Source organism: Lissotriton helveticus, chromosome 8 (genome assembly GCF_964261635.1).
Source record: "Lissotriton helveticus chromosome 8, aLisHel1.1, whole genome shotgun sequence".
NCBI classification, from domain to species: Eukaryota; Metazoa; Chordata; class Amphibia; order Caudata; family Salamandridae; genus Lissotriton; species Lissotriton helveticus.
The window spans coordinates 1,540,767,046-1,540,783,716 of record NC_136069.1 but is presented as its reverse complement, the minus strand read 5'-3'; the positions used below and the strand labels follow the sequence as shown (position 1 = coordinate 1,540,783,716).

Below are 16,671 nucleotides of genomic sequence, written 5' to 3'. Positions count from 1 at the left end.
TTCACCAGCCACTTGAACGGCCCAAAGCTGCTTTGAAATTGAGTCAATAGCCACATCTTGGCTGACTAAAGCAAATTCAACAAGGGATCTCAATGTCACAACATAGGGTGGAATTCGCAAATCTAAGCAGCCCCTGATCACTGCCCTGAGGAAATTGCTGTAAGTGTGCTGGAGTCCAGCTGTCTACCAGGTGCTTGGCATTCTTCCAAATTTGTATGGCCTGTCTGGCCAGGGAATACAAGAGAATGACTCTTCTAGATGAGCTCTTACATGGGTCATAAGCTCATTTGGTAAGGATTGCACTTTATCAGCAAGACTTTGTACAACAGAAATATATGAGAAACCCAAGCTCTCTTGACTAGACGAGGACAGAATAACGTCCCAGGTGAAGACAAACAGATGCAACTTCCATCAGATGTTATCCTGATGAAGAAGATTATATCTCCAAAAGTCATTTCAGAAGTGGGATTCGAACCCACACCTCCAGAGGAGACTGCGGCTTAAACACATCGCCTTAGACCACTCGGCCATCCTGACATTGAAGAGTCCTGAGAAATGTATAAAAGTCACTCTGAAATTTCTGCGTCCATGCAAGCTTGAAATAATTTCAACCTTCAAACACAAGGTGCAACTTTTTGCACAGGACAATAAACACAGAAGATCACATATGAAAGCATTTCATTTCACAGGTGTACTGTTTTTATGCTTTTAGAATAACTTATACCTCTCACCAGCTATTTAGGGTTCTGTATCCTACTCACAAAATTACCTTGCCTGCGACCTTTCTCTCTATACACAAACAACTACTGCTCAGGAAGTAGGAAGGCAGAAGGTGGGGCAGTTTATGCAAATTTATGCTGGCAATGTGCCTTGCACATTCATGCAGAATTTCTAGATCCTTGCTGGAAACAAGAGAGCAGGCCTTGTTTCAGATCAACTGTCCCTAGCAAGGAACGTCTGAGCACATCCATTCTTTTGCTCTCTAGCCCCTGGCTTGGGACTCACCCTCACTGGCTGAGGAGTGAAGTTCTGCATACCAACGTTGCATAGATGGTATGTTTGTGATTGGTTTGAGATGGGTGGGAGGTCAAGAGCAGGGAAAAGCAAGTCACTTTCACTTCTAGTCTCCTCTTCTATGCCTACCTGCCGTTCACTCACTCTGTCTTTGTTTCATTCTCTCTTTCCTCAACACCCCATCTCACTCACTCGCGCTATCATTTGTGCTCTTTCCCCTTGCTCTTCATTTCATAGTGGAAACATCTCTTGAATGGATCATTAGAAAATGAGGTTACATAAAATTTAAAATCTACTTATTGGAAACCAAAAATATCACAAGACTGAATGTAAGCCATTTCTTCAATAAAAGGGAGTTTTTTAGGCACCCCCCAAAAAACACATAAAACACCACTAGTGCTAGAAGAATATTATAAGAGCTTGAAGACAGAATTGGGCAAATTCATTTGCAGTTGAAACTGAAGTTTGGTACTTATTCAGATATTGTATGCACTGCCAATTTTTAGCTGAGATTCTGAAGGAACTCAGAGACAAAATGGACTTAAAGTTTTGTGAGAAGTGGGATTCGAACCCACGCCTCCAGGAGAGACTGCAGCCTTAACGCAGTGCCTTAGACCACTCGGCCATCCTGACCACATGTTGCTTGTCCATCTACATAGTGAGAAAGATAGTGTGAACAAAAAAAACACACATCTTAGGCCATAAGTGGCTATAGCAAGAAAAAAACTCACTGCACTTTTCCAAAAAGACAACCATATAAGCCCATGTGAGGGAAATGATCTGATTTTCTCCCTCAAGAAAAATGAAGATTAAACACAGGTTTGTCAGAAGTGGGATTTGAACCCACGCCTCCAGAAGAGACTGCGACCTGAACGCAGCGCCTTAGACCACTGGGCCATCCTGACTTACATTTGCAGCACCTTTCACAAGCCAGACAGCCATGCAAGTGGGGTACCGAAAAGGCATGCCCTCAATTTATTTATCCCATTATAAGCATTTCCAACAGATCTTTGAACAATCCATACAGAGCAGTAACTATGAAGAACTCTTTAGACCTTTAAAGCGTACAAAGAGAAAGTGCTATTCACCAGCCACTTGAACGGCCCAAAGCTGCTTTGAAATTGAGTCAACAGCCACATCTTGGCTGACTAAAGCAGATTCAACAAGGGAGCTCAATGTCACAACATAGGGTGGAATACGCAAATCTAAGCAGCCCCTGATCACAGCCCTGAGGACTTGCTGTAAGTGTGCTGGAGTACAGCTGTCTACCAGGTGCTTGACATTCTTCCAAATTTGCATGGCCTGTCTGGCCAGGGAATACAAGAGCATGACTCTTCTAGATGAGCTCTTACATGGGTCCTAAGCTCATTTGGTAAGGATTGCACTTTATCAGCAAGACTTTGTACAACAGAAATATATGAGAAACCCAAGCTCTCTTGACTAGACGAGGACGGAATAACGTCCCAGGTGAAGACGAACAGATGCAAATTCCATCAGATGTTATCCTGATGAAGAAGATTATATCTCCAAAAGTCATGTCAGAAGTGGGATTCGAACCCACGCCTCCAGAGGAGACTGCGGCCTAAACACAGCGCCTTAGACCACTCGGCCATCCTGACAGTGGAGAGTCTTAAGAAATGTATAAAAGTCACTCAGAAATTTCTGCGTCCATGCAAGCTTGAAACAATTTCAACCTTCAAACACAAGGTGCAACTTTTTGCACAGGACAATAAACACAGAAGATCACATATGAAAGCATTTCATTTCACAGGTGTACTGTTTTTATGCTTTTAGAATAACTTATACCTCTCACCAGCTATTTAGGGTTCTGTATCCTACTCACAAAATTACCTTGCCTGCGACCTCTCTCTTTATACACAAACAACTACTGCTTAGGAAGTAGGAAGGCAGAAGGTGGGGCAGTTTATGCAAATTTATGCTGTCAATGTGCCTTGCAGATTCATGCAGAATTTCTAGATCCTTGCAGGAAACAAGAGAGCAGGCCTTGTTTCAGATCAACTGTCCTAGCAAGGAACGTCTGAGCACATCCATTCTTTTGCTCTCTAGCCCCTGGCTTGGGACTCACCCTCACTGGCTGAGGAGTGAAGTTCTGCATACCAACGTTGCATAGAAGGTATGTTTGTGATTGGTTTGAGATGGGTGGGAGGTCAAGAGCAGGGAAAAGCAAGTCACCTTCACTTCTAGTCTCCTCTTCTATGCCTACCTGCCGTTCACTCACTCTGTCTTTGTTTCATTCTCTCCTTCCTCAACACCCCATCTCACTCACTGGCTCTATCATTTGTGCTCTTTCCCCTTGCTCTTCATTTCATAGTGGAAACATCTCTTGAATGGATCATTAGAAAATGAGGTTACATAAAATTAAAAATCTACTTATTGGAAACCAAAAATATCACAAGACTGAATGTAAGCCATTTCTTCAATAAAAGGGATTTTTTAGGCACCCCCAAAAAACACATAAAACACCACTAGTGCTAGAAGAATATTATACGAGCTTGAAGACAGAATTGGGCGAATTCATTTGCAGTTGAAACTGAAGTTTGGTACTTATTCAGATATTATATGCACTGCCAATTTTTAGCTGAGATTCTGAAGGAACGCAGAGACAAAATGGACTTAAAGTTTTGTCAGAAGTGGTATTCGAACCCACGCCTCCAGGAGAGACTGCGGCCTTAACGCAGCACCTTAGACCACTCGGCCATCCTGACCACATGTTGCTTGTTCATCTACATAGTTAGAAAGATAGTGTGAACAAAAAAAACACACATCTTAGGCCATGAGTGGCTATAGCAAGAAAAAAACTCACTGCACTTTTCCAAAAAGACAACCATATAAGCCCATGTGAGGGAAATGATCTGATTTTCTCCCTCAAGAAAAAAGAAGATTAAACACAGGTTTGTCAGAAGTGGGATTTGAACCCACGCCTCCAGAACAGACTGCGACCTGAACGCAGCACCTTAGACCACTCGGCCATCCTGACTTGCATTTGCAGCACCTTCCACAAGCCAGACAGCCATGCAAGTGGGGTACCGAAAAGGCATGCCCTCAATTTATTTATCCCATTATAAGCATTTCCAACAGATCTTTGAACAATCCATACAGAGCAGTGCCTATGAAGAACTCTTTAGACCTTTAATGAGTACAAAGAGAAAGTGCTATTCACCAGCCACTTGAACGGCCCAAAGCTGCTTTGAAATTGAGTCAATAGCCACATCTTGGCTGACTAAAGCAAATTCAACAAGGGATCTCAATGTCACAACATAGGGTGGAATTCGCAAATCTAAGTAGCCCCTGATCACTGCCCTGAGGAAATTGCTGTAAGTGTGCTGGAGTCCAGTTGTCTACCAGGTGCTTGGCATTCTTCCAAATGTGTATGGCCTGTCTGGCCAGGGAATACAAGAGAATGACTCTTCTAGATGAGCTCTTACATGGGTCATAAGCTCATTTGGTAAGGATTGCACTTTATCAGCAAGACTTTGTACAACAGAAATATATGAGAACCGCAAGCTCTCTTGACTAGACGAGGACGGAATAACGTCCCAGGTGAAGACGAACAGATGCAACTTCCATCAGATGTTATCCTGATGAAGAAGATTATATCTCCAAAAGTCATGTCAGAAGTGGGATTCGAACCCACGCCTCCAGAGGAGACTGCGGCCTAACACAGCACCTTAGACCACTCGGCCATCCTGACAGTGGAGAGTCCTAAGAAATGTATAAAAGTCACTCAGAAATTTCTGCGTCCATGCAAGCTTGAAATAATTTCAACCTTCAAACACAAGGTGCAACTTTTTGCACAGGACAATAAACACAGAAGATCACATATGAAAGCATTTCATTTCACAGGTGTACTGTTTTTATGCTTTTAGAATAACTTATACCTCTCACCAGCTATTTAGGGTTCTGTATCCTACTCACAAAATTACCTTGCCTGCGACCTCTCTCTTTATACACAAACAACTACTGCTCAGGAAGTAGGAAGGCAGAAGGTGGGGCAGTTTATGCAAATTTATGCTGTCAATGTGCCTTGCAGATTCATGCAGAATTTCTAGATCCTTGCTGGAAACAAGAGAGCAGGCCTTGTTTCAGATCAACTGTCCCTAGCAAGGAACGTCTGAGCACATCCATTCTTTTGCTCTCTAGCCCCTGGCTTGGGACTCACCCTCACTGGCTGAGGAGTGAAGTTCTGCATACCAACGTTGCATAGAAGGTATGTTTGTGATTGGTTTGAGATGGGTGGGAGGTCAAGAGCAGGGAAAAGCAAGTCACCTTCCCTTCTAGTCTCCAATTCTATGCCTACCTGCCGTTCACTCACTCTGTCTTTGTTTCATTCTCTCCTTCCTCAACACCCCATCTCACTCACTGGCTCTATCATTTGTGCTCTTTCCCCTTGCTCTTCATTTCATAGTGGAAACATCTCTTGAATGGATCATTAGAAAATGAGGTTACATAAAAATAAAAATCTACTTATTGGAAACCAAAAATATCACAAGACTGAATGTAAGCCATTTCTTCAATAAAAGGGATTTTTTAGGCACCCCCCAAAAAACACATAAAACACCACTAGTGCTAGAAGAATATTATACGAGCTTGAAGACAGAATTGGGCAAAATCATTTGCAGTTGAAACTGAAGTTTGGTACTTATTCAGATATTATATGCACTGCCAATTTTTAGCTGAGATTCTGAAGGAACGCAGAGACAAAATGGACTTAAAGTTTTGTCAGAAGTGGGATTCGAACCCACGCCTCCAGCAGAGACTGCGGCCTTAATGCAGCTCCTTAGACCACTCGGCCATCCTGACCACATGTTGCTTGTCCATCTACATAGTGAGAAAGATAGTGTGAACAAAAAAAACACACATCTTAGGCCATAAGTGGATATAGCAAGAAAAAAACTCACTGCACTTTTCCAAAATGACAACCATATAAGCCCATGTGAGGGAAATGATCTGATTTTCTCCCTCAATAAAAAAGAAGATTAAACACAGGTTTGTCAGAAGTGGGATTTGAACCCACGCCTCCAGAAGAGACTGCGACCTGAACGCAGCGCCTTAGACCACTCGGCATCCTGACTTGCATTTGCAGCACCTTCCACAAGCCAGACAGCCATGCAAGTTTGGTACCAAAAAGGCATGCCCTCAATTTATTTATCCCATTATAAGCATTTCCAACAGATCTTCGAACAATCCATACAGAGCAGTACCTATGAAGAACTCTTTAGACCTTTAAAGCGTACAAAGAGAAAGTGCTATTCACCAGCCACTTGAACGGCCCAAAGCTGCTTTGAAATTGAGTCAACAGCCACATATTGGCTGACTAAAGCAAATTCAACAAGGGATCTCAATGTCACAACATAGGGTGGAATTCGCAAATCTAAGCAGCCCCTGATCACTGCCCTGAGGAAATTGCTGTAAGTGTGCTGGAGTCCAGCTGTCTACCAGGTGCTTGGCATTCTTCCAAATTTGTATGGCCTGTCTGGCCAGGGAATACAAGAGAATGACTCTTCTAGATGAGCTCTTACATGGGTCCTAAGCTCATTTGGTAAGGATTGCACTTTATCAGCAAGACTTTGTACAACAGAAATATATGAGAAACCCAAGCTCTCTTGACTAGACGAGGACAGAATAACGTCCCAGGTGAAGACGAACAGAAGCAACTTCCATCAGATGTTATCCTGATGAAGAAGATTATATCTCCAAAAGTCATGTCAGAAGTGGGATGCGAACCCACGCCTCCAGAGGAGACTGCGTCCTAAACACAGCGCCTTAGACCACTCGGCCATCCTGACAGTGAAGAGTCTTAAGAAATGTATAAAAGTCACTCTGAAATTTCTGCGTCCATGCAAGCTTGAAATAATTTCAACCTTCAAACACAAGGTGCAACTTTTTGCACAGGACAATAAACACAGAAGATCACATATGAAAGCATTTCATTTCACAGGTGTACTGTTTTTATGCTTTTAGAATAACTTATACCTCTCACCAGCTATTTAGGGTTCTGTATCCTACTCACAAAATTACCTTGCCTGCGACCTTTCTCTCTACACACAAACAACTACTGCTCAGGAAGTAGGAAGGCAGAAGGTGGGGCAGTTTATGCAAATTTATGCTGGCAATGTGCCTTGCACATTCATGCAGAATTTCTAGATCCTTGCTGGAAACAAGAGAGCAGGCCTTGTTTCAGAACAACTGTCCCTAGCAAGGAACGTCTGAGCACATCCATTCTTTTGCTCTCTAGCCCCTGGCTTGGGACTCACCCTCACTGGCTGAGGAGTGAAGTTCTGCATACCAACATTGCATAGAAGGTATGTTTGTGATTGGTTTGAGATGGGTGGGAGGTCAAGAGCAGGGAAAAGCAAGTCACCTTCACTTCTAGTCTCCTCTTCTATGCCTACCTGCCGTTCACTCACTCTGTCTTTGTTTCATTCTCTCCTTCCTCAACACCCCATCTCACTCACTGGCTCTATCATTTGTGCTCTTTCCCCTTGCTCTTCATTTCATAGTGGAAACATATCTTGAATGGATCATTAGAAAATGAGGTTACATAAAATTAAAAATCTACTTATTGGAAACCAAAAATATCACAAGACTGAATGTAAGCCATTTCTTCAATAAAAGGGATTTTTTAGGCACCCCCCAAAAAACACATAAAACACCACTAGTGCTAGAAGAATATTATACGAGCTTGAAGACAGAATTGGGCAAATTCATTTGCAGTTGAAACTGAAGTTTGGTACTTATTCAGATATTATATGCACTGCCAATTTTTAGCTGAGATTCTGAAGGAACGCAGTGACAAAATTGACTTAAAGTTTTGTCAGAAGTGGGATTCGAACCCACGCCTCCAGGAGAGACTGCGGCCTTAATGCAGCACCTTAGACCACTCGGCCATCCTGACCACATGTTGCTTGTCCATCTACATAGTGAGAAAGATAGTGTGAACAAAAAAAACACACATCTTAGGCCATAAGTGGCTATAGCAAGAAAAAAACTCACTGCACTTTTCCAAAAAGACAACCATATAAGCCCATGTGAGGGAAATGATCTGATTTTCTCCCTCAAGAAAAAAGAAGATTAAACACAGGTTTGTCAGAAGTGGGATTTGAACCCACGCCTCCAGAAGAGACTGCGACCTGAACGCAGCGCCTTAGACCACTCGGACATCCTGACTTGCATTTGCAGCACCTTCCACAAGCCAGACAGCCATGCAAGTTTGGTACCGAAAAGGCATGCCCTCAATTTATTTATCCCATTATAAGCATTTCCAACAGATCTTTGAACAATCCATACAGAGCAGTACCTATGAAGAACTCTTTAGACCTTTAAAGCGTACAAAGAGAAAGTGCTATTCACCAGCCACTTGAACGGCGCAAAGCTGCTTTGAAATTGAGTCAACAGCCACATCTTGCCTGACTAAAGCAAATTCAACAAGGGAGCTCAATGTCACAACATAGGGTGGAATACGCAAATCTAAGCAGCCCCTGATCACAGCCCTGAGGACATTGCTGTAAGTGTGCTGGAGTACAGCTGTCTACCAGGTGCTTGGCATTCTTCCAAATTTGCATGGCCTGTCTGGCCAGGGAATACAAGAGCATGACTCTTCTAGATGAGCTCTTACATGGGTCCTAAGCTCATTTGGTAAGGATTGCACTTCATCAGCAAGACTTTGTACAACAGAAATATATGAGAAACCCAAGCTCTCTTGACTAGACGAGGACGGAATAACGTCCCAGGTGAAGACGAACAGATGCAACTTCCATCAGATGTTATCCTGATGAAGAAGATTATATCTCCAAAAGTCATTTCAGAAGTGGGATTCGAACCCACGCCTCCACAGGAGACTGCAGCCTACACACAGCACCTTAGACCACTCGGCCATCCTGACAGTGAAGAGTCCTAAGAAATGTATAAAAGTCAATCAGAAATTTCTCCGTCCATGCAAGCTTGAAATAATTTCAACCTTCAAACACATGGTGCAACTTTTTGCACAGGACAATAAACACAGAAGATCACATATGAAAGCATTTCATTTCACAGGTGTACTGTTTTTATGCTTTTAGAATAACTTATACCTCTCACCAGCTATTTAGGGTTCTGTATCCTACTCACTAAATTATCTTGCCTGCGACCTCTCTCTTTATACACAAACAACTACTGCTCAGGAAGTAGGAAGGCAGAAGGTGGGCCAGTTTATGCAAATTTATGCTGTCAATGTGCCTTGCAGATTCATGCAGAATTTCTAGATCCTTGCTGGAAACAAGAGAGCAGGCCTTGTTTCAGATCAACTGTCCCTAGCAAGGAACGTCTGAGCACATCCATTCTTTTGCTCTCTAGCCCCTGGCTTGGGACTCACCCTTACTGGCTGAGGATTGAAGTTCTGCATACCAACGTTGCATAGAAGGTATGTTTGTGATTGGTTTGAGATGGGTGGGAGGTCAAGAGCAGGGAAAAGCAAGTCACCTTCACTTCTAGTCTCTTCTTCTATGCCTACCTGCCGTTCACTCACTCTGTCTTTGTTTCATTCTCTCCTTCCTCAACACCCCATCTCACTCACTGGCTCTATCATTTGTGCTCTTTCCCCTTGCTCTTCATTTCATAGTGGAAACATCTCTTGAATGGATCATTAGAAAATGAGGTTACATAAAATTAAAAATCTACTTATTGGAAAGCAAAAATATCACAAGACTGAATGTAAGCCATTTCTTCAATAAAAGGGATTTTTTAGGCACCCCCCAAAAAACACATAAAACACCACTAGTGCTAGAAGAATATTATACGAGCTTGAAGACAGAATTGGGCAAATTCATTTGCAGTTGAAACTGAAGTTTGGTACTTATTCAGATATTATATGCACTGCCAATTTTTAGCTGAGATTCTGAAGGAACGCAGAGACAAAATGGACTTAAAGATTTGTCAGAAGTGGGATTCGAACCCACGCCTCCAGGAGAGACTGCGGCCTTAACGCAGCGCCTTAGACCACTCGGCCATCCTGACCACATGTTGCTTGTCCATCTACATAGTGAGAAAGATAGTGTGAACAAATAAAACACACATCTTAGGCCATAAGTGGCTATAGCAAGAAAAAAACTCACTGCACTTTTCCAAAAAGACAACCATATAAGCCCATGTGAGGGAAATGATCTGATTTTCTCCCTCAAGAAAAAAGAAGATTAAACACAGGTTTGTCAGAAGTGGGATTCGAACCCACGCCTCCAGGAGAGACTGCGGCCTTAACGCAGCGCCTTAGACCACTCGGCCATCCTGACCACATGTTGCTTGTCCATCTACATAGTGAGAAAGATAGTGTGAACAAATAAAACACACATCTTAGGCCATAAGTGGCTATAGCAAGAAAAAAACTCACTGCACTTTTCCAAAAAGACAACCATATAAGCCCATGTGAGGGAAATGATCTGATTTTCTCCCTCAAGAAAAAAGAAGATTAAACACAGGTTTGTCAGAAGTGGGATTTGAACCCACGCCTCCAGAAGAGACTGCGACCTGAACGCAGCACCTTAGACCATTCGGCCATCCTGACTTGCATTTGCAGCACCTTCCACAAGCCAGACAGCCATGCAAGTTTGGTACCGAAAAGGCATGCCCTCAATTTATTTATCCCATTATAAGCATTTCCAACAGATCTTTGAACAATCCACACAGAGCAGTACCTATGAAGAACTCTTTAGACCTTTAAAGCGTACAAAGAGAAAGTGCTATTCACCAGCCACTTGAACGGCGCAAAGCTGCTTTGAAATTGAGTCAACAGCCACATCTTGGCTGACTAAAGCAAATTCAACAAGGGAGCTCAATGTCACAACATAGGGTGGAATACGCAAATCTAAGCAGCCCCTGATCACAGCCCTGAGGACATTGCTGTAAGTGTGCTGGAGTACAGCTGTCTACCAGGTGCTTGGCATTCTTCCAAATTTGCATGGCCTGTCTGGCCAGGGAATACAAGAGCATGACTCTTCTAGATGAGCTCTTACATGGGTCCTAAGCTCATTTGGTAAGGATTGCACTTTATCAGCAAGACTTTGTACAACAGAAATATATGAGAAACCCAAGCTCTCTTGACTAGACGAGGACGGAATAACGTCCCAGGTGAAGACGAACAGATGCAACTTCCATCAGATGTTATCCTGATGAAGAAGATTATATCTCCAAAAGTCATGTCAGAAGTGGGATTCGAACCCACGCCTCCAGAGGAGACTGCGGCCTAAACACAGCGCCTTAGACCACTCGGCCATCCTGACAGTGGAGAGTCCTAAGAAATGTATAAAAGTCACTCAGAAATTTCTGCGTCCATGCAAGCTTGAAATAATTTCAACCTTCAAACACAAGGTGCAACTTTTTGCACAGGACAATAAACACAGAAGATCACATATGAAAGCATTTCATTTCACAGGTGTACTGTTTTTATGCTTTTAGAATAACTTATACCTCTCACCAGCTATTTAGGGTTCTGTATCCTACTCACAAAATTACCTTGCCTGCGACCTCTCTCTTTATACACAAACAACTACTGCTCAGGAAGTAGGAAGGCAGAAGGTGGGGCAGTTTATGCAAATTTATGCTGTCAATGTGCCTTGCAGATTCATGCAGAATTTCTAGATCCTTGCTGGAAACAAGAGAGCAGGCCTTGTTTCAGATCAACTGTCCCTAGCCAGCAACGTCTGAGCACATCCACTCTTTTGCTCTCTAGTCCCTGGCTTGGGACTCACCCTCACTGGCTGAGGAGTGAAGTTCTGCATACCAACGTTGCATAGAAGGTATGTTTGTGATTGGTTTGAGATGGGTGGGAGGTCAAGAGCAGGGTAAAGCAAGTCACCTTCACTTCTAGTCTCCTCTTCTGTGCCTACCTGCCGTTCACTCACTCTGTCTTTGTTTCATTCTCTCCTTCCTCAACACCCCATCTCACTCACTGGCTCTATCATTTGTGCTCTTTCCCCTTGCTCTTCATTTCATAGTGGAAACATCTCTTGAATGGATCATTAGAAAATGAGGTTACATAAAAATAAAAATCTACTTATTGGAAACCAAAAATATCACAAGACTGAATGTAAGCCATTTCTTCAATAAAAGGGATTTTTTAGGCACCCCCCAAAAAACACATAAAACACCACTAGTGCTAGAAGAATATTATACGAGCTTGAAGACAGAATTGGGCAAATTCATTTGCAGTTGAAACTGAAGTTTGGTACTTATTCAGAAATGATATGCACTGCCAATTTTTAGCTGACATTCTGAAGGAACGCAGAGACAAAATGGACTTAAAGTTTTGTCAGAAGTGGGATTCGAACCCACGCCTCCAGGAGAGACTGCGGCCTTAACGCAGCGCCTTAGACCACTCGGCCATCCTGACCACATGTTGCTTGTTCATCTACATAGTGAGAAAGATAGTGTGAACAAAAAAAACACACATCTTAGGCCATGAGTGGCTATAGCAAGAAAAAAACTCACTGCACTTTTCCAAAAAGACAACCATATAAGCCCATGTGAGGGAAATGATCTGATTTTCTCCCTCAAGAAAATAGAAGATTAAACACAGGTTTGTCAGAAGTGGGATTTGAACCCACGCCTCCAGAAGAGACTGCGACCTGAACGCAGCGCCTTAGACCACTCGGCCATCCTGACTTGCATTTGCAGCACCTTACACAAGCCAGACAGCCATGCAAGTTTGGTACCGAAAAGGCATGCCCTCAATTTATTTATCCCATTATAAGCATTTCCAACAGATCTTTGAACAATCCATACAGAGCAGTACCTATAAAGAACTCTTTAGACCTTTAAAGCGTACAAAGAGAAAGTGCTATTCACCAGCCACTTGAACGGCCCAAAGCTGCTTTGAAATTGAGTCAACAGCCACATCTTGGCTGACTAAAGCAAATTCAACAAGGGAGCTCAATGTCACAACATAGGGTGGAATACGCAAATCTAAGCAGCCCCTGATCACAGCCCTGAGGACATTGCTGTAAGTGTGCTGGAGTACAGCTGTCTACCAGGTGCTTGGCATTCTTCCAAATTTGCATGGCCTGTCTGGCCAGGGAATACAAGAGCATGACTCTTCTAGATGAGCTCTTACATGGGTCCTAAGCTCATTTGGTAAGGATTGCACTTTATCAGCAAGACTTTGTACAACAGAAATATATGAGAAACCCAAGCTCTCTTGACTAGACGAGGACGGAATAACGTCCCAGGTGAAGACGAACAGATGCAACTTCCATCAGATGTTATCCTGATGAAGAAGATTATATCTCCAAAACTCATGTCAGAAGTGGGATTCGAACCCATGCCTCCAGAGGAGACTGCGGCCTAAACACAGCGCCTTAGACCACTCGGCCATCCTGACAGTGGAGAGTCCTAAGAAATGTATAAAAGTCACTCAGAAATTTCTGCGTCCATGCAAGCTTGAAATAATTTCAACCTTCAAACACAAGGTGCAACTTTTTGCACAGGACAATAAACACAGAAGATCACATATGAAAGCATTTCATTTCACAGGTGTACTGTTTTTATGCTTTTAGAATAACTTATACCTCTCACCAGCTATTTAGGGTTCTGTATCCTACTCACAAAATTACCTTGCCTGCGACCTCTCTCTTTATACACAAACAACTACTGCTCAGGAAGTAGGAAGGCAGAAGGTGGGGCAGTTTATGCAAATTTATGCTGTCAATGTGCCTTGCAGATTCATGCAGAATTTCTAGATCCTTGCTGGAAACAAGAGAGCAGGCCTTGTTTCAGATCAACTGTCCCTAGCCAGCAACGTCTGAGCACATCCACTCTTTTGCTCTCTAGTCCCTGGCTTGGGACTCACCCTCACTGGCTGAGGAGTGAAGTTCTGCATACCAACGTTGCATAGAAGGTATGTTTGTGATTGGTTTGAGATGGGTGGGAGGTCAAGAGCAGGGTAAAGCAAGTCACCTTCACTTCTAGTCTCCTCTTCTGTGCCTACCTGCCGTTCACTCACTCTGTCTTTGTTTCATTCTCTCCTTCCTCAACACCCCATCTCACTCACTGGCTCTATCATTTGTGCTCTTTCCCCTTGCTCTTCATTTCATAGTGGAAACATCTCTTGAATGGATCATTAGAAAATGAGGTTACATAAAAATAAAAATCTACTTATTGGAAACCAAAAATTTCACAAGACTGAATGTAAGCCATTTCTTCAATAAAAGGGATTTTTTAGGCACCCCCAAAAAACACATAAAACACCACTAGTGCTAGAAGAATATTATACGAGCTTGAAGACAGAATTGGGCAAATTCATTTGCAGTTGAAACTGAAGTTTGGTACTTATTCAGAAATGATATGCACTGCCAATTTTTAGCTGAGATTCTGAAGGAACGCAGAGACAAAATGGACTTAAAGTTTTGTCAGAAGTGGGATTCGAACCCACGCCTCCAGGAGAGACTGCGGCCTTAACGCAGCGCCTTAGACCACTCGGCCATCCTGACCACATGTTGCTTGTTCATCTACATAGTGAGAAAGATAGTGTGAACAAAAAAAACACACATCTTAGGCCATGAGTGGCTATAGCAAGAAAAAAACTCACTGCACTTTTCCAAAAAGACAACCATATAAGCCCATGTGAGGGAAATGATCTGATTTTCTCCCTCAAGAAAATAGAAGATTAAACACAGGTTTGTCAGAAGTGGGATTTGAACCCACGCCTCCAGAAGAGACTGCGACCTGAACGCAGCACCTTAGACCACTCGGCCATCCTGACTTGCATTTGCAGCACCTTCCACAAGCCAGACAGCCATGCAAGTGGGGAACCGAAAAGGCATGCCCTCAATTTATTTATCCCATTATAAGCATTTCCAACAGATCTTTGAACAATCCATACAGAGCAGTACCTATGAAGAACTCTTTAGACCTTTAATGAGTACAAAGAGAAAGAGCTATTCACCAGCCACTTGAACGGCCCAAAGCTGCTTTGAAATTGAGTCAATAGCCACATCTTGGCTGACTAAAGCAAATTCAACAAGGGATCTCAATGTCACAACATAGGGTGGAATTCGCAAATCTAAGCAGCCCCTGATCACTGCCCTGAGGAAATTGCTGTAAGTGTGCTGGAGTCCAGCTGTCTACCAGGTGCTTGGCATTCTTCCAAATTTGTATGGCCTGTCTGGCCAGGGAATACAAGAGAATGACTCTTCTAGATGAGCTCTTACATGGGTCATAAGCTCATTTGGTAAGGATTGCACTTTATCAGCAAGACTTTGTACAACAGAAATATATGAGAAACCCAAGCTCTCTTGACTAGACGAGGACAGAATAACGTCCCAGGTGAAGACGAACAGAAGCAACTTCCATCAGATGTTATCCTGATGAAGAAGATTATATCTCCAAAAGTCATTTCAGAAGTGGGATTCGAACCCACGCCTCCAGAGGAGACTGCGGCCTAAACACAGCGCCTTAGACCACTCGGCCATCCTGACAGTGAAGAGTCCTGAGAAATGTATAAAAGTCACTCTGAAATTTCTGCGTCCATGCAAGCTTGAAATAATTACAACCTTCAAACACAAGGTGCAACTTTTTGCACAGGACAATAAACACAGAAGATCACATATGAAAGCATTTCATTTCACAGGTGTACTGTTTTTATGCTTTTAGAATAACTTATACCTCTCACCAGCTATTTAGGGTTCTGTATCCTACTCACAAAATTACCTTGCCTGCGACCTTTCTCTCTATACACAAACAACTACTGCTCAGGAAGTAGGAAGGCAGAAGGTGGGGCAGTTTATGCAAATTTATGCTGGCAATGTGCCTTGCAGATTCATGCAGAATTTCTAGATCCTTGCTGGAAACAAGAGAGCAGGCCTTGTTTCAGATCAACTGTCCCTAGCAAGGAACGTCTGAGCACATCCATTCTTTTGCTCTCTAGCCCCTGGCTTGGGACTCACCCTCACTGGCTGAGGAGTGAAGTTCTGCATACCAACGTTGCATAGAAGGTATGTTTGTGATTGGTTTGAGATGGGTGGGAGGTCAAGAGCAGGGAAAAGCAAGTCACTTTCACTTCTAGTCTCCTCTTCTATGCCTACCTGCCGTTCACTCACTCTGTTTTTGTTTCATTCTCTCCTTCCTCAACACCCCATCTCACTCACTCGCTCTATCATTTGTGCTCTTTCCCCTTGCTCTTCATTTCATAGTGGAAACATCTCTTGAATGGATCATTAGAAAATGAGGTTACATAAAATTAAAAATCTACTTATTGGAAACCAAAAATATCACAAGACTGAATGTAAGCCATTTCTTCAATAAAAGGGATTTTTTAGGCACCCCCCGAAAAACACATAAAACACCACTAGTGCTAGAAGAATATTATAAGAGCTTGAAGACAGAATTGGGCAAATTCATTTGCAGTTGAAACTGAAGTTTGGTACTTATTCAGATATTATATGCACTGCCAATTTTTAGCTGAGATTCTGAAGGAACGCAGAGACAAAATGGACTTAAAGTTTTGTCAGAAGTGGGATTCGAACCCACGCCTCCAGGAGAGACTGCGGCCTTAACGCAGCGCCTTAGACCACTCGGCCATCCTGACCACATGTTGCTTGTTCATCTACATAGTGAGAAAGATAGTGTGAACAAAAAAAACACACATCTTAGGCCATGAGTGGCTATAGCAAG

General features: G+C 42.9%; 18 non-coding genes across 18 annotated transcripts; all 18 read right to left on the bottom strand.

Annotated features, from left to right (window-relative positions):
- Positions 1 to 454: 454 nt before the first annotated feature.
- Positions 455 to 537, bottom strand: TRNAL-UAA (transfer RNA leucine (anticodon UAA)). The gene has a single exon. It is a non-coding gene; the product is annotated as a tRNA-Leu (tRNA).
- A 1,299-nt stretch (positions 538 to 1,836) lies between these two features.
- On the bottom strand, positions 1,837 to 1,919 carry TRNAL-CAG (transfer RNA leucine (anticodon CAG)). The gene has a single exon. It is a non-coding gene; the product is annotated as a tRNA-Leu (tRNA).
- Positions 1,920 to 2,550: 631 nt separating this feature from the next.
- TRNAL-UAG (transfer RNA leucine (anticodon UAG)) lies at positions 2,551 to 2,633 on the bottom strand. The gene has a single exon. It is a non-coding gene; the product is annotated as a tRNA-Leu (tRNA).
- Positions 2,634 to 3,929: 1,296 nt separating this feature from the next.
- TRNAL-CAG (transfer RNA leucine (anticodon CAG)) lies at positions 3,930 to 4,012 on the bottom strand. The gene has a single exon. It is a non-coding gene; the product is annotated as a tRNA-Leu (tRNA).
- A 2,726-nt stretch (positions 4,013 to 6,738) lies between these two features.
- Positions 6,739 to 6,821, bottom strand: TRNAL-UAG (transfer RNA leucine (anticodon UAG)). The gene has a single exon. It is a non-coding gene; the product is annotated as a tRNA-Leu (tRNA).
- A 1,026-nt stretch (positions 6,822 to 7,847) lies between these two features.
- TRNAL-AAG (transfer RNA leucine (anticodon AAG)) lies at positions 7,848 to 7,930 on the bottom strand. Its single transcript has one exon. It is a non-coding gene; the product is annotated as a tRNA-Leu (tRNA).
- A 189-nt stretch (positions 7,931 to 8,119) lies between these two features.
- Positions 8,120 to 8,202, bottom strand: TRNAL-CAG (transfer RNA leucine (anticodon CAG)). Its single transcript has one exon. It is a non-coding gene; the product is annotated as a tRNA-Leu (tRNA).
- Positions 8,203 to 9,943: 1,741 nt separating this feature from the next.
- Positions 9,944 to 10,026, bottom strand: TRNAL-AAG (transfer RNA leucine (anticodon AAG)). Its single transcript has one exon. It is a non-coding gene; the product is annotated as a tRNA-Leu (tRNA).
- Positions 10,027 to 10,215: 189 nt separating this feature from the next.
- On the bottom strand, positions 10,216 to 10,298 carry TRNAL-AAG (transfer RNA leucine (anticodon AAG)). The gene has a single exon. It is a non-coding gene; the product is annotated as a tRNA-Leu (tRNA).
- A 189-nt stretch (positions 10,299 to 10,487) lies between these two features.
- Positions 10,488 to 10,570, bottom strand: TRNAL-CAG (transfer RNA leucine (anticodon CAG)). Its single transcript has one exon. It is a non-coding gene; the product is annotated as a tRNA-Leu (tRNA).
- Positions 10,571 to 11,202: 632 nt separating this feature from the next.
- On the bottom strand, positions 11,203 to 11,285 carry TRNAL-UAG (transfer RNA leucine (anticodon UAG)). Its single transcript has one exon. It is a non-coding gene; the product is annotated as a tRNA-Leu (tRNA).
- Positions 11,286 to 12,311: 1,026 nt separating this feature from the next.
- Positions 12,312 to 12,394, bottom strand: TRNAL-AAG (transfer RNA leucine (anticodon AAG)). Its single transcript has one exon. It is a non-coding gene; the product is annotated as a tRNA-Leu (tRNA).
- A 189-nt stretch (positions 12,395 to 12,583) lies between these two features.
- TRNAL-CAG (transfer RNA leucine (anticodon CAG)) lies at positions 12,584 to 12,666 on the bottom strand. Its single transcript has one exon. It is a non-coding gene; the product is annotated as a tRNA-Leu (tRNA).
- A 632-nt stretch (positions 12,667 to 13,298) lies between these two features.
- On the bottom strand, positions 13,299 to 13,381 carry TRNAL-UAG (transfer RNA leucine (anticodon UAG)). The gene has a single exon. It is a non-coding gene; the product is annotated as a tRNA-Leu (tRNA).
- Positions 13,382 to 14,406: 1,025 nt separating this feature from the next.
- On the bottom strand, positions 14,407 to 14,489 carry TRNAL-AAG (transfer RNA leucine (anticodon AAG)). The gene has a single exon. It is a non-coding gene; the product is annotated as a tRNA-Leu (tRNA).
- A 189-nt stretch (positions 14,490 to 14,678) lies between these two features.
- TRNAL-CAG (transfer RNA leucine (anticodon CAG)) lies at positions 14,679 to 14,761 on the bottom strand. The gene has a single exon. It is a non-coding gene; the product is annotated as a tRNA-Leu (tRNA).
- Positions 14,762 to 15,393: 632 nt separating this feature from the next.
- TRNAL-UAG (transfer RNA leucine (anticodon UAG)) lies at positions 15,394 to 15,476 on the bottom strand. Its single transcript has one exon. It is a non-coding gene; the product is annotated as a tRNA-Leu (tRNA).
- A 1,026-nt stretch (positions 15,477 to 16,502) lies between these two features.
- Positions 16,503 to 16,585, bottom strand: TRNAL-AAG (transfer RNA leucine (anticodon AAG)). The gene has a single exon. It is a non-coding gene; the product is annotated as a tRNA-Leu (tRNA).
- Positions 16,586 to 16,671: the final 86 nt, after the last annotated feature.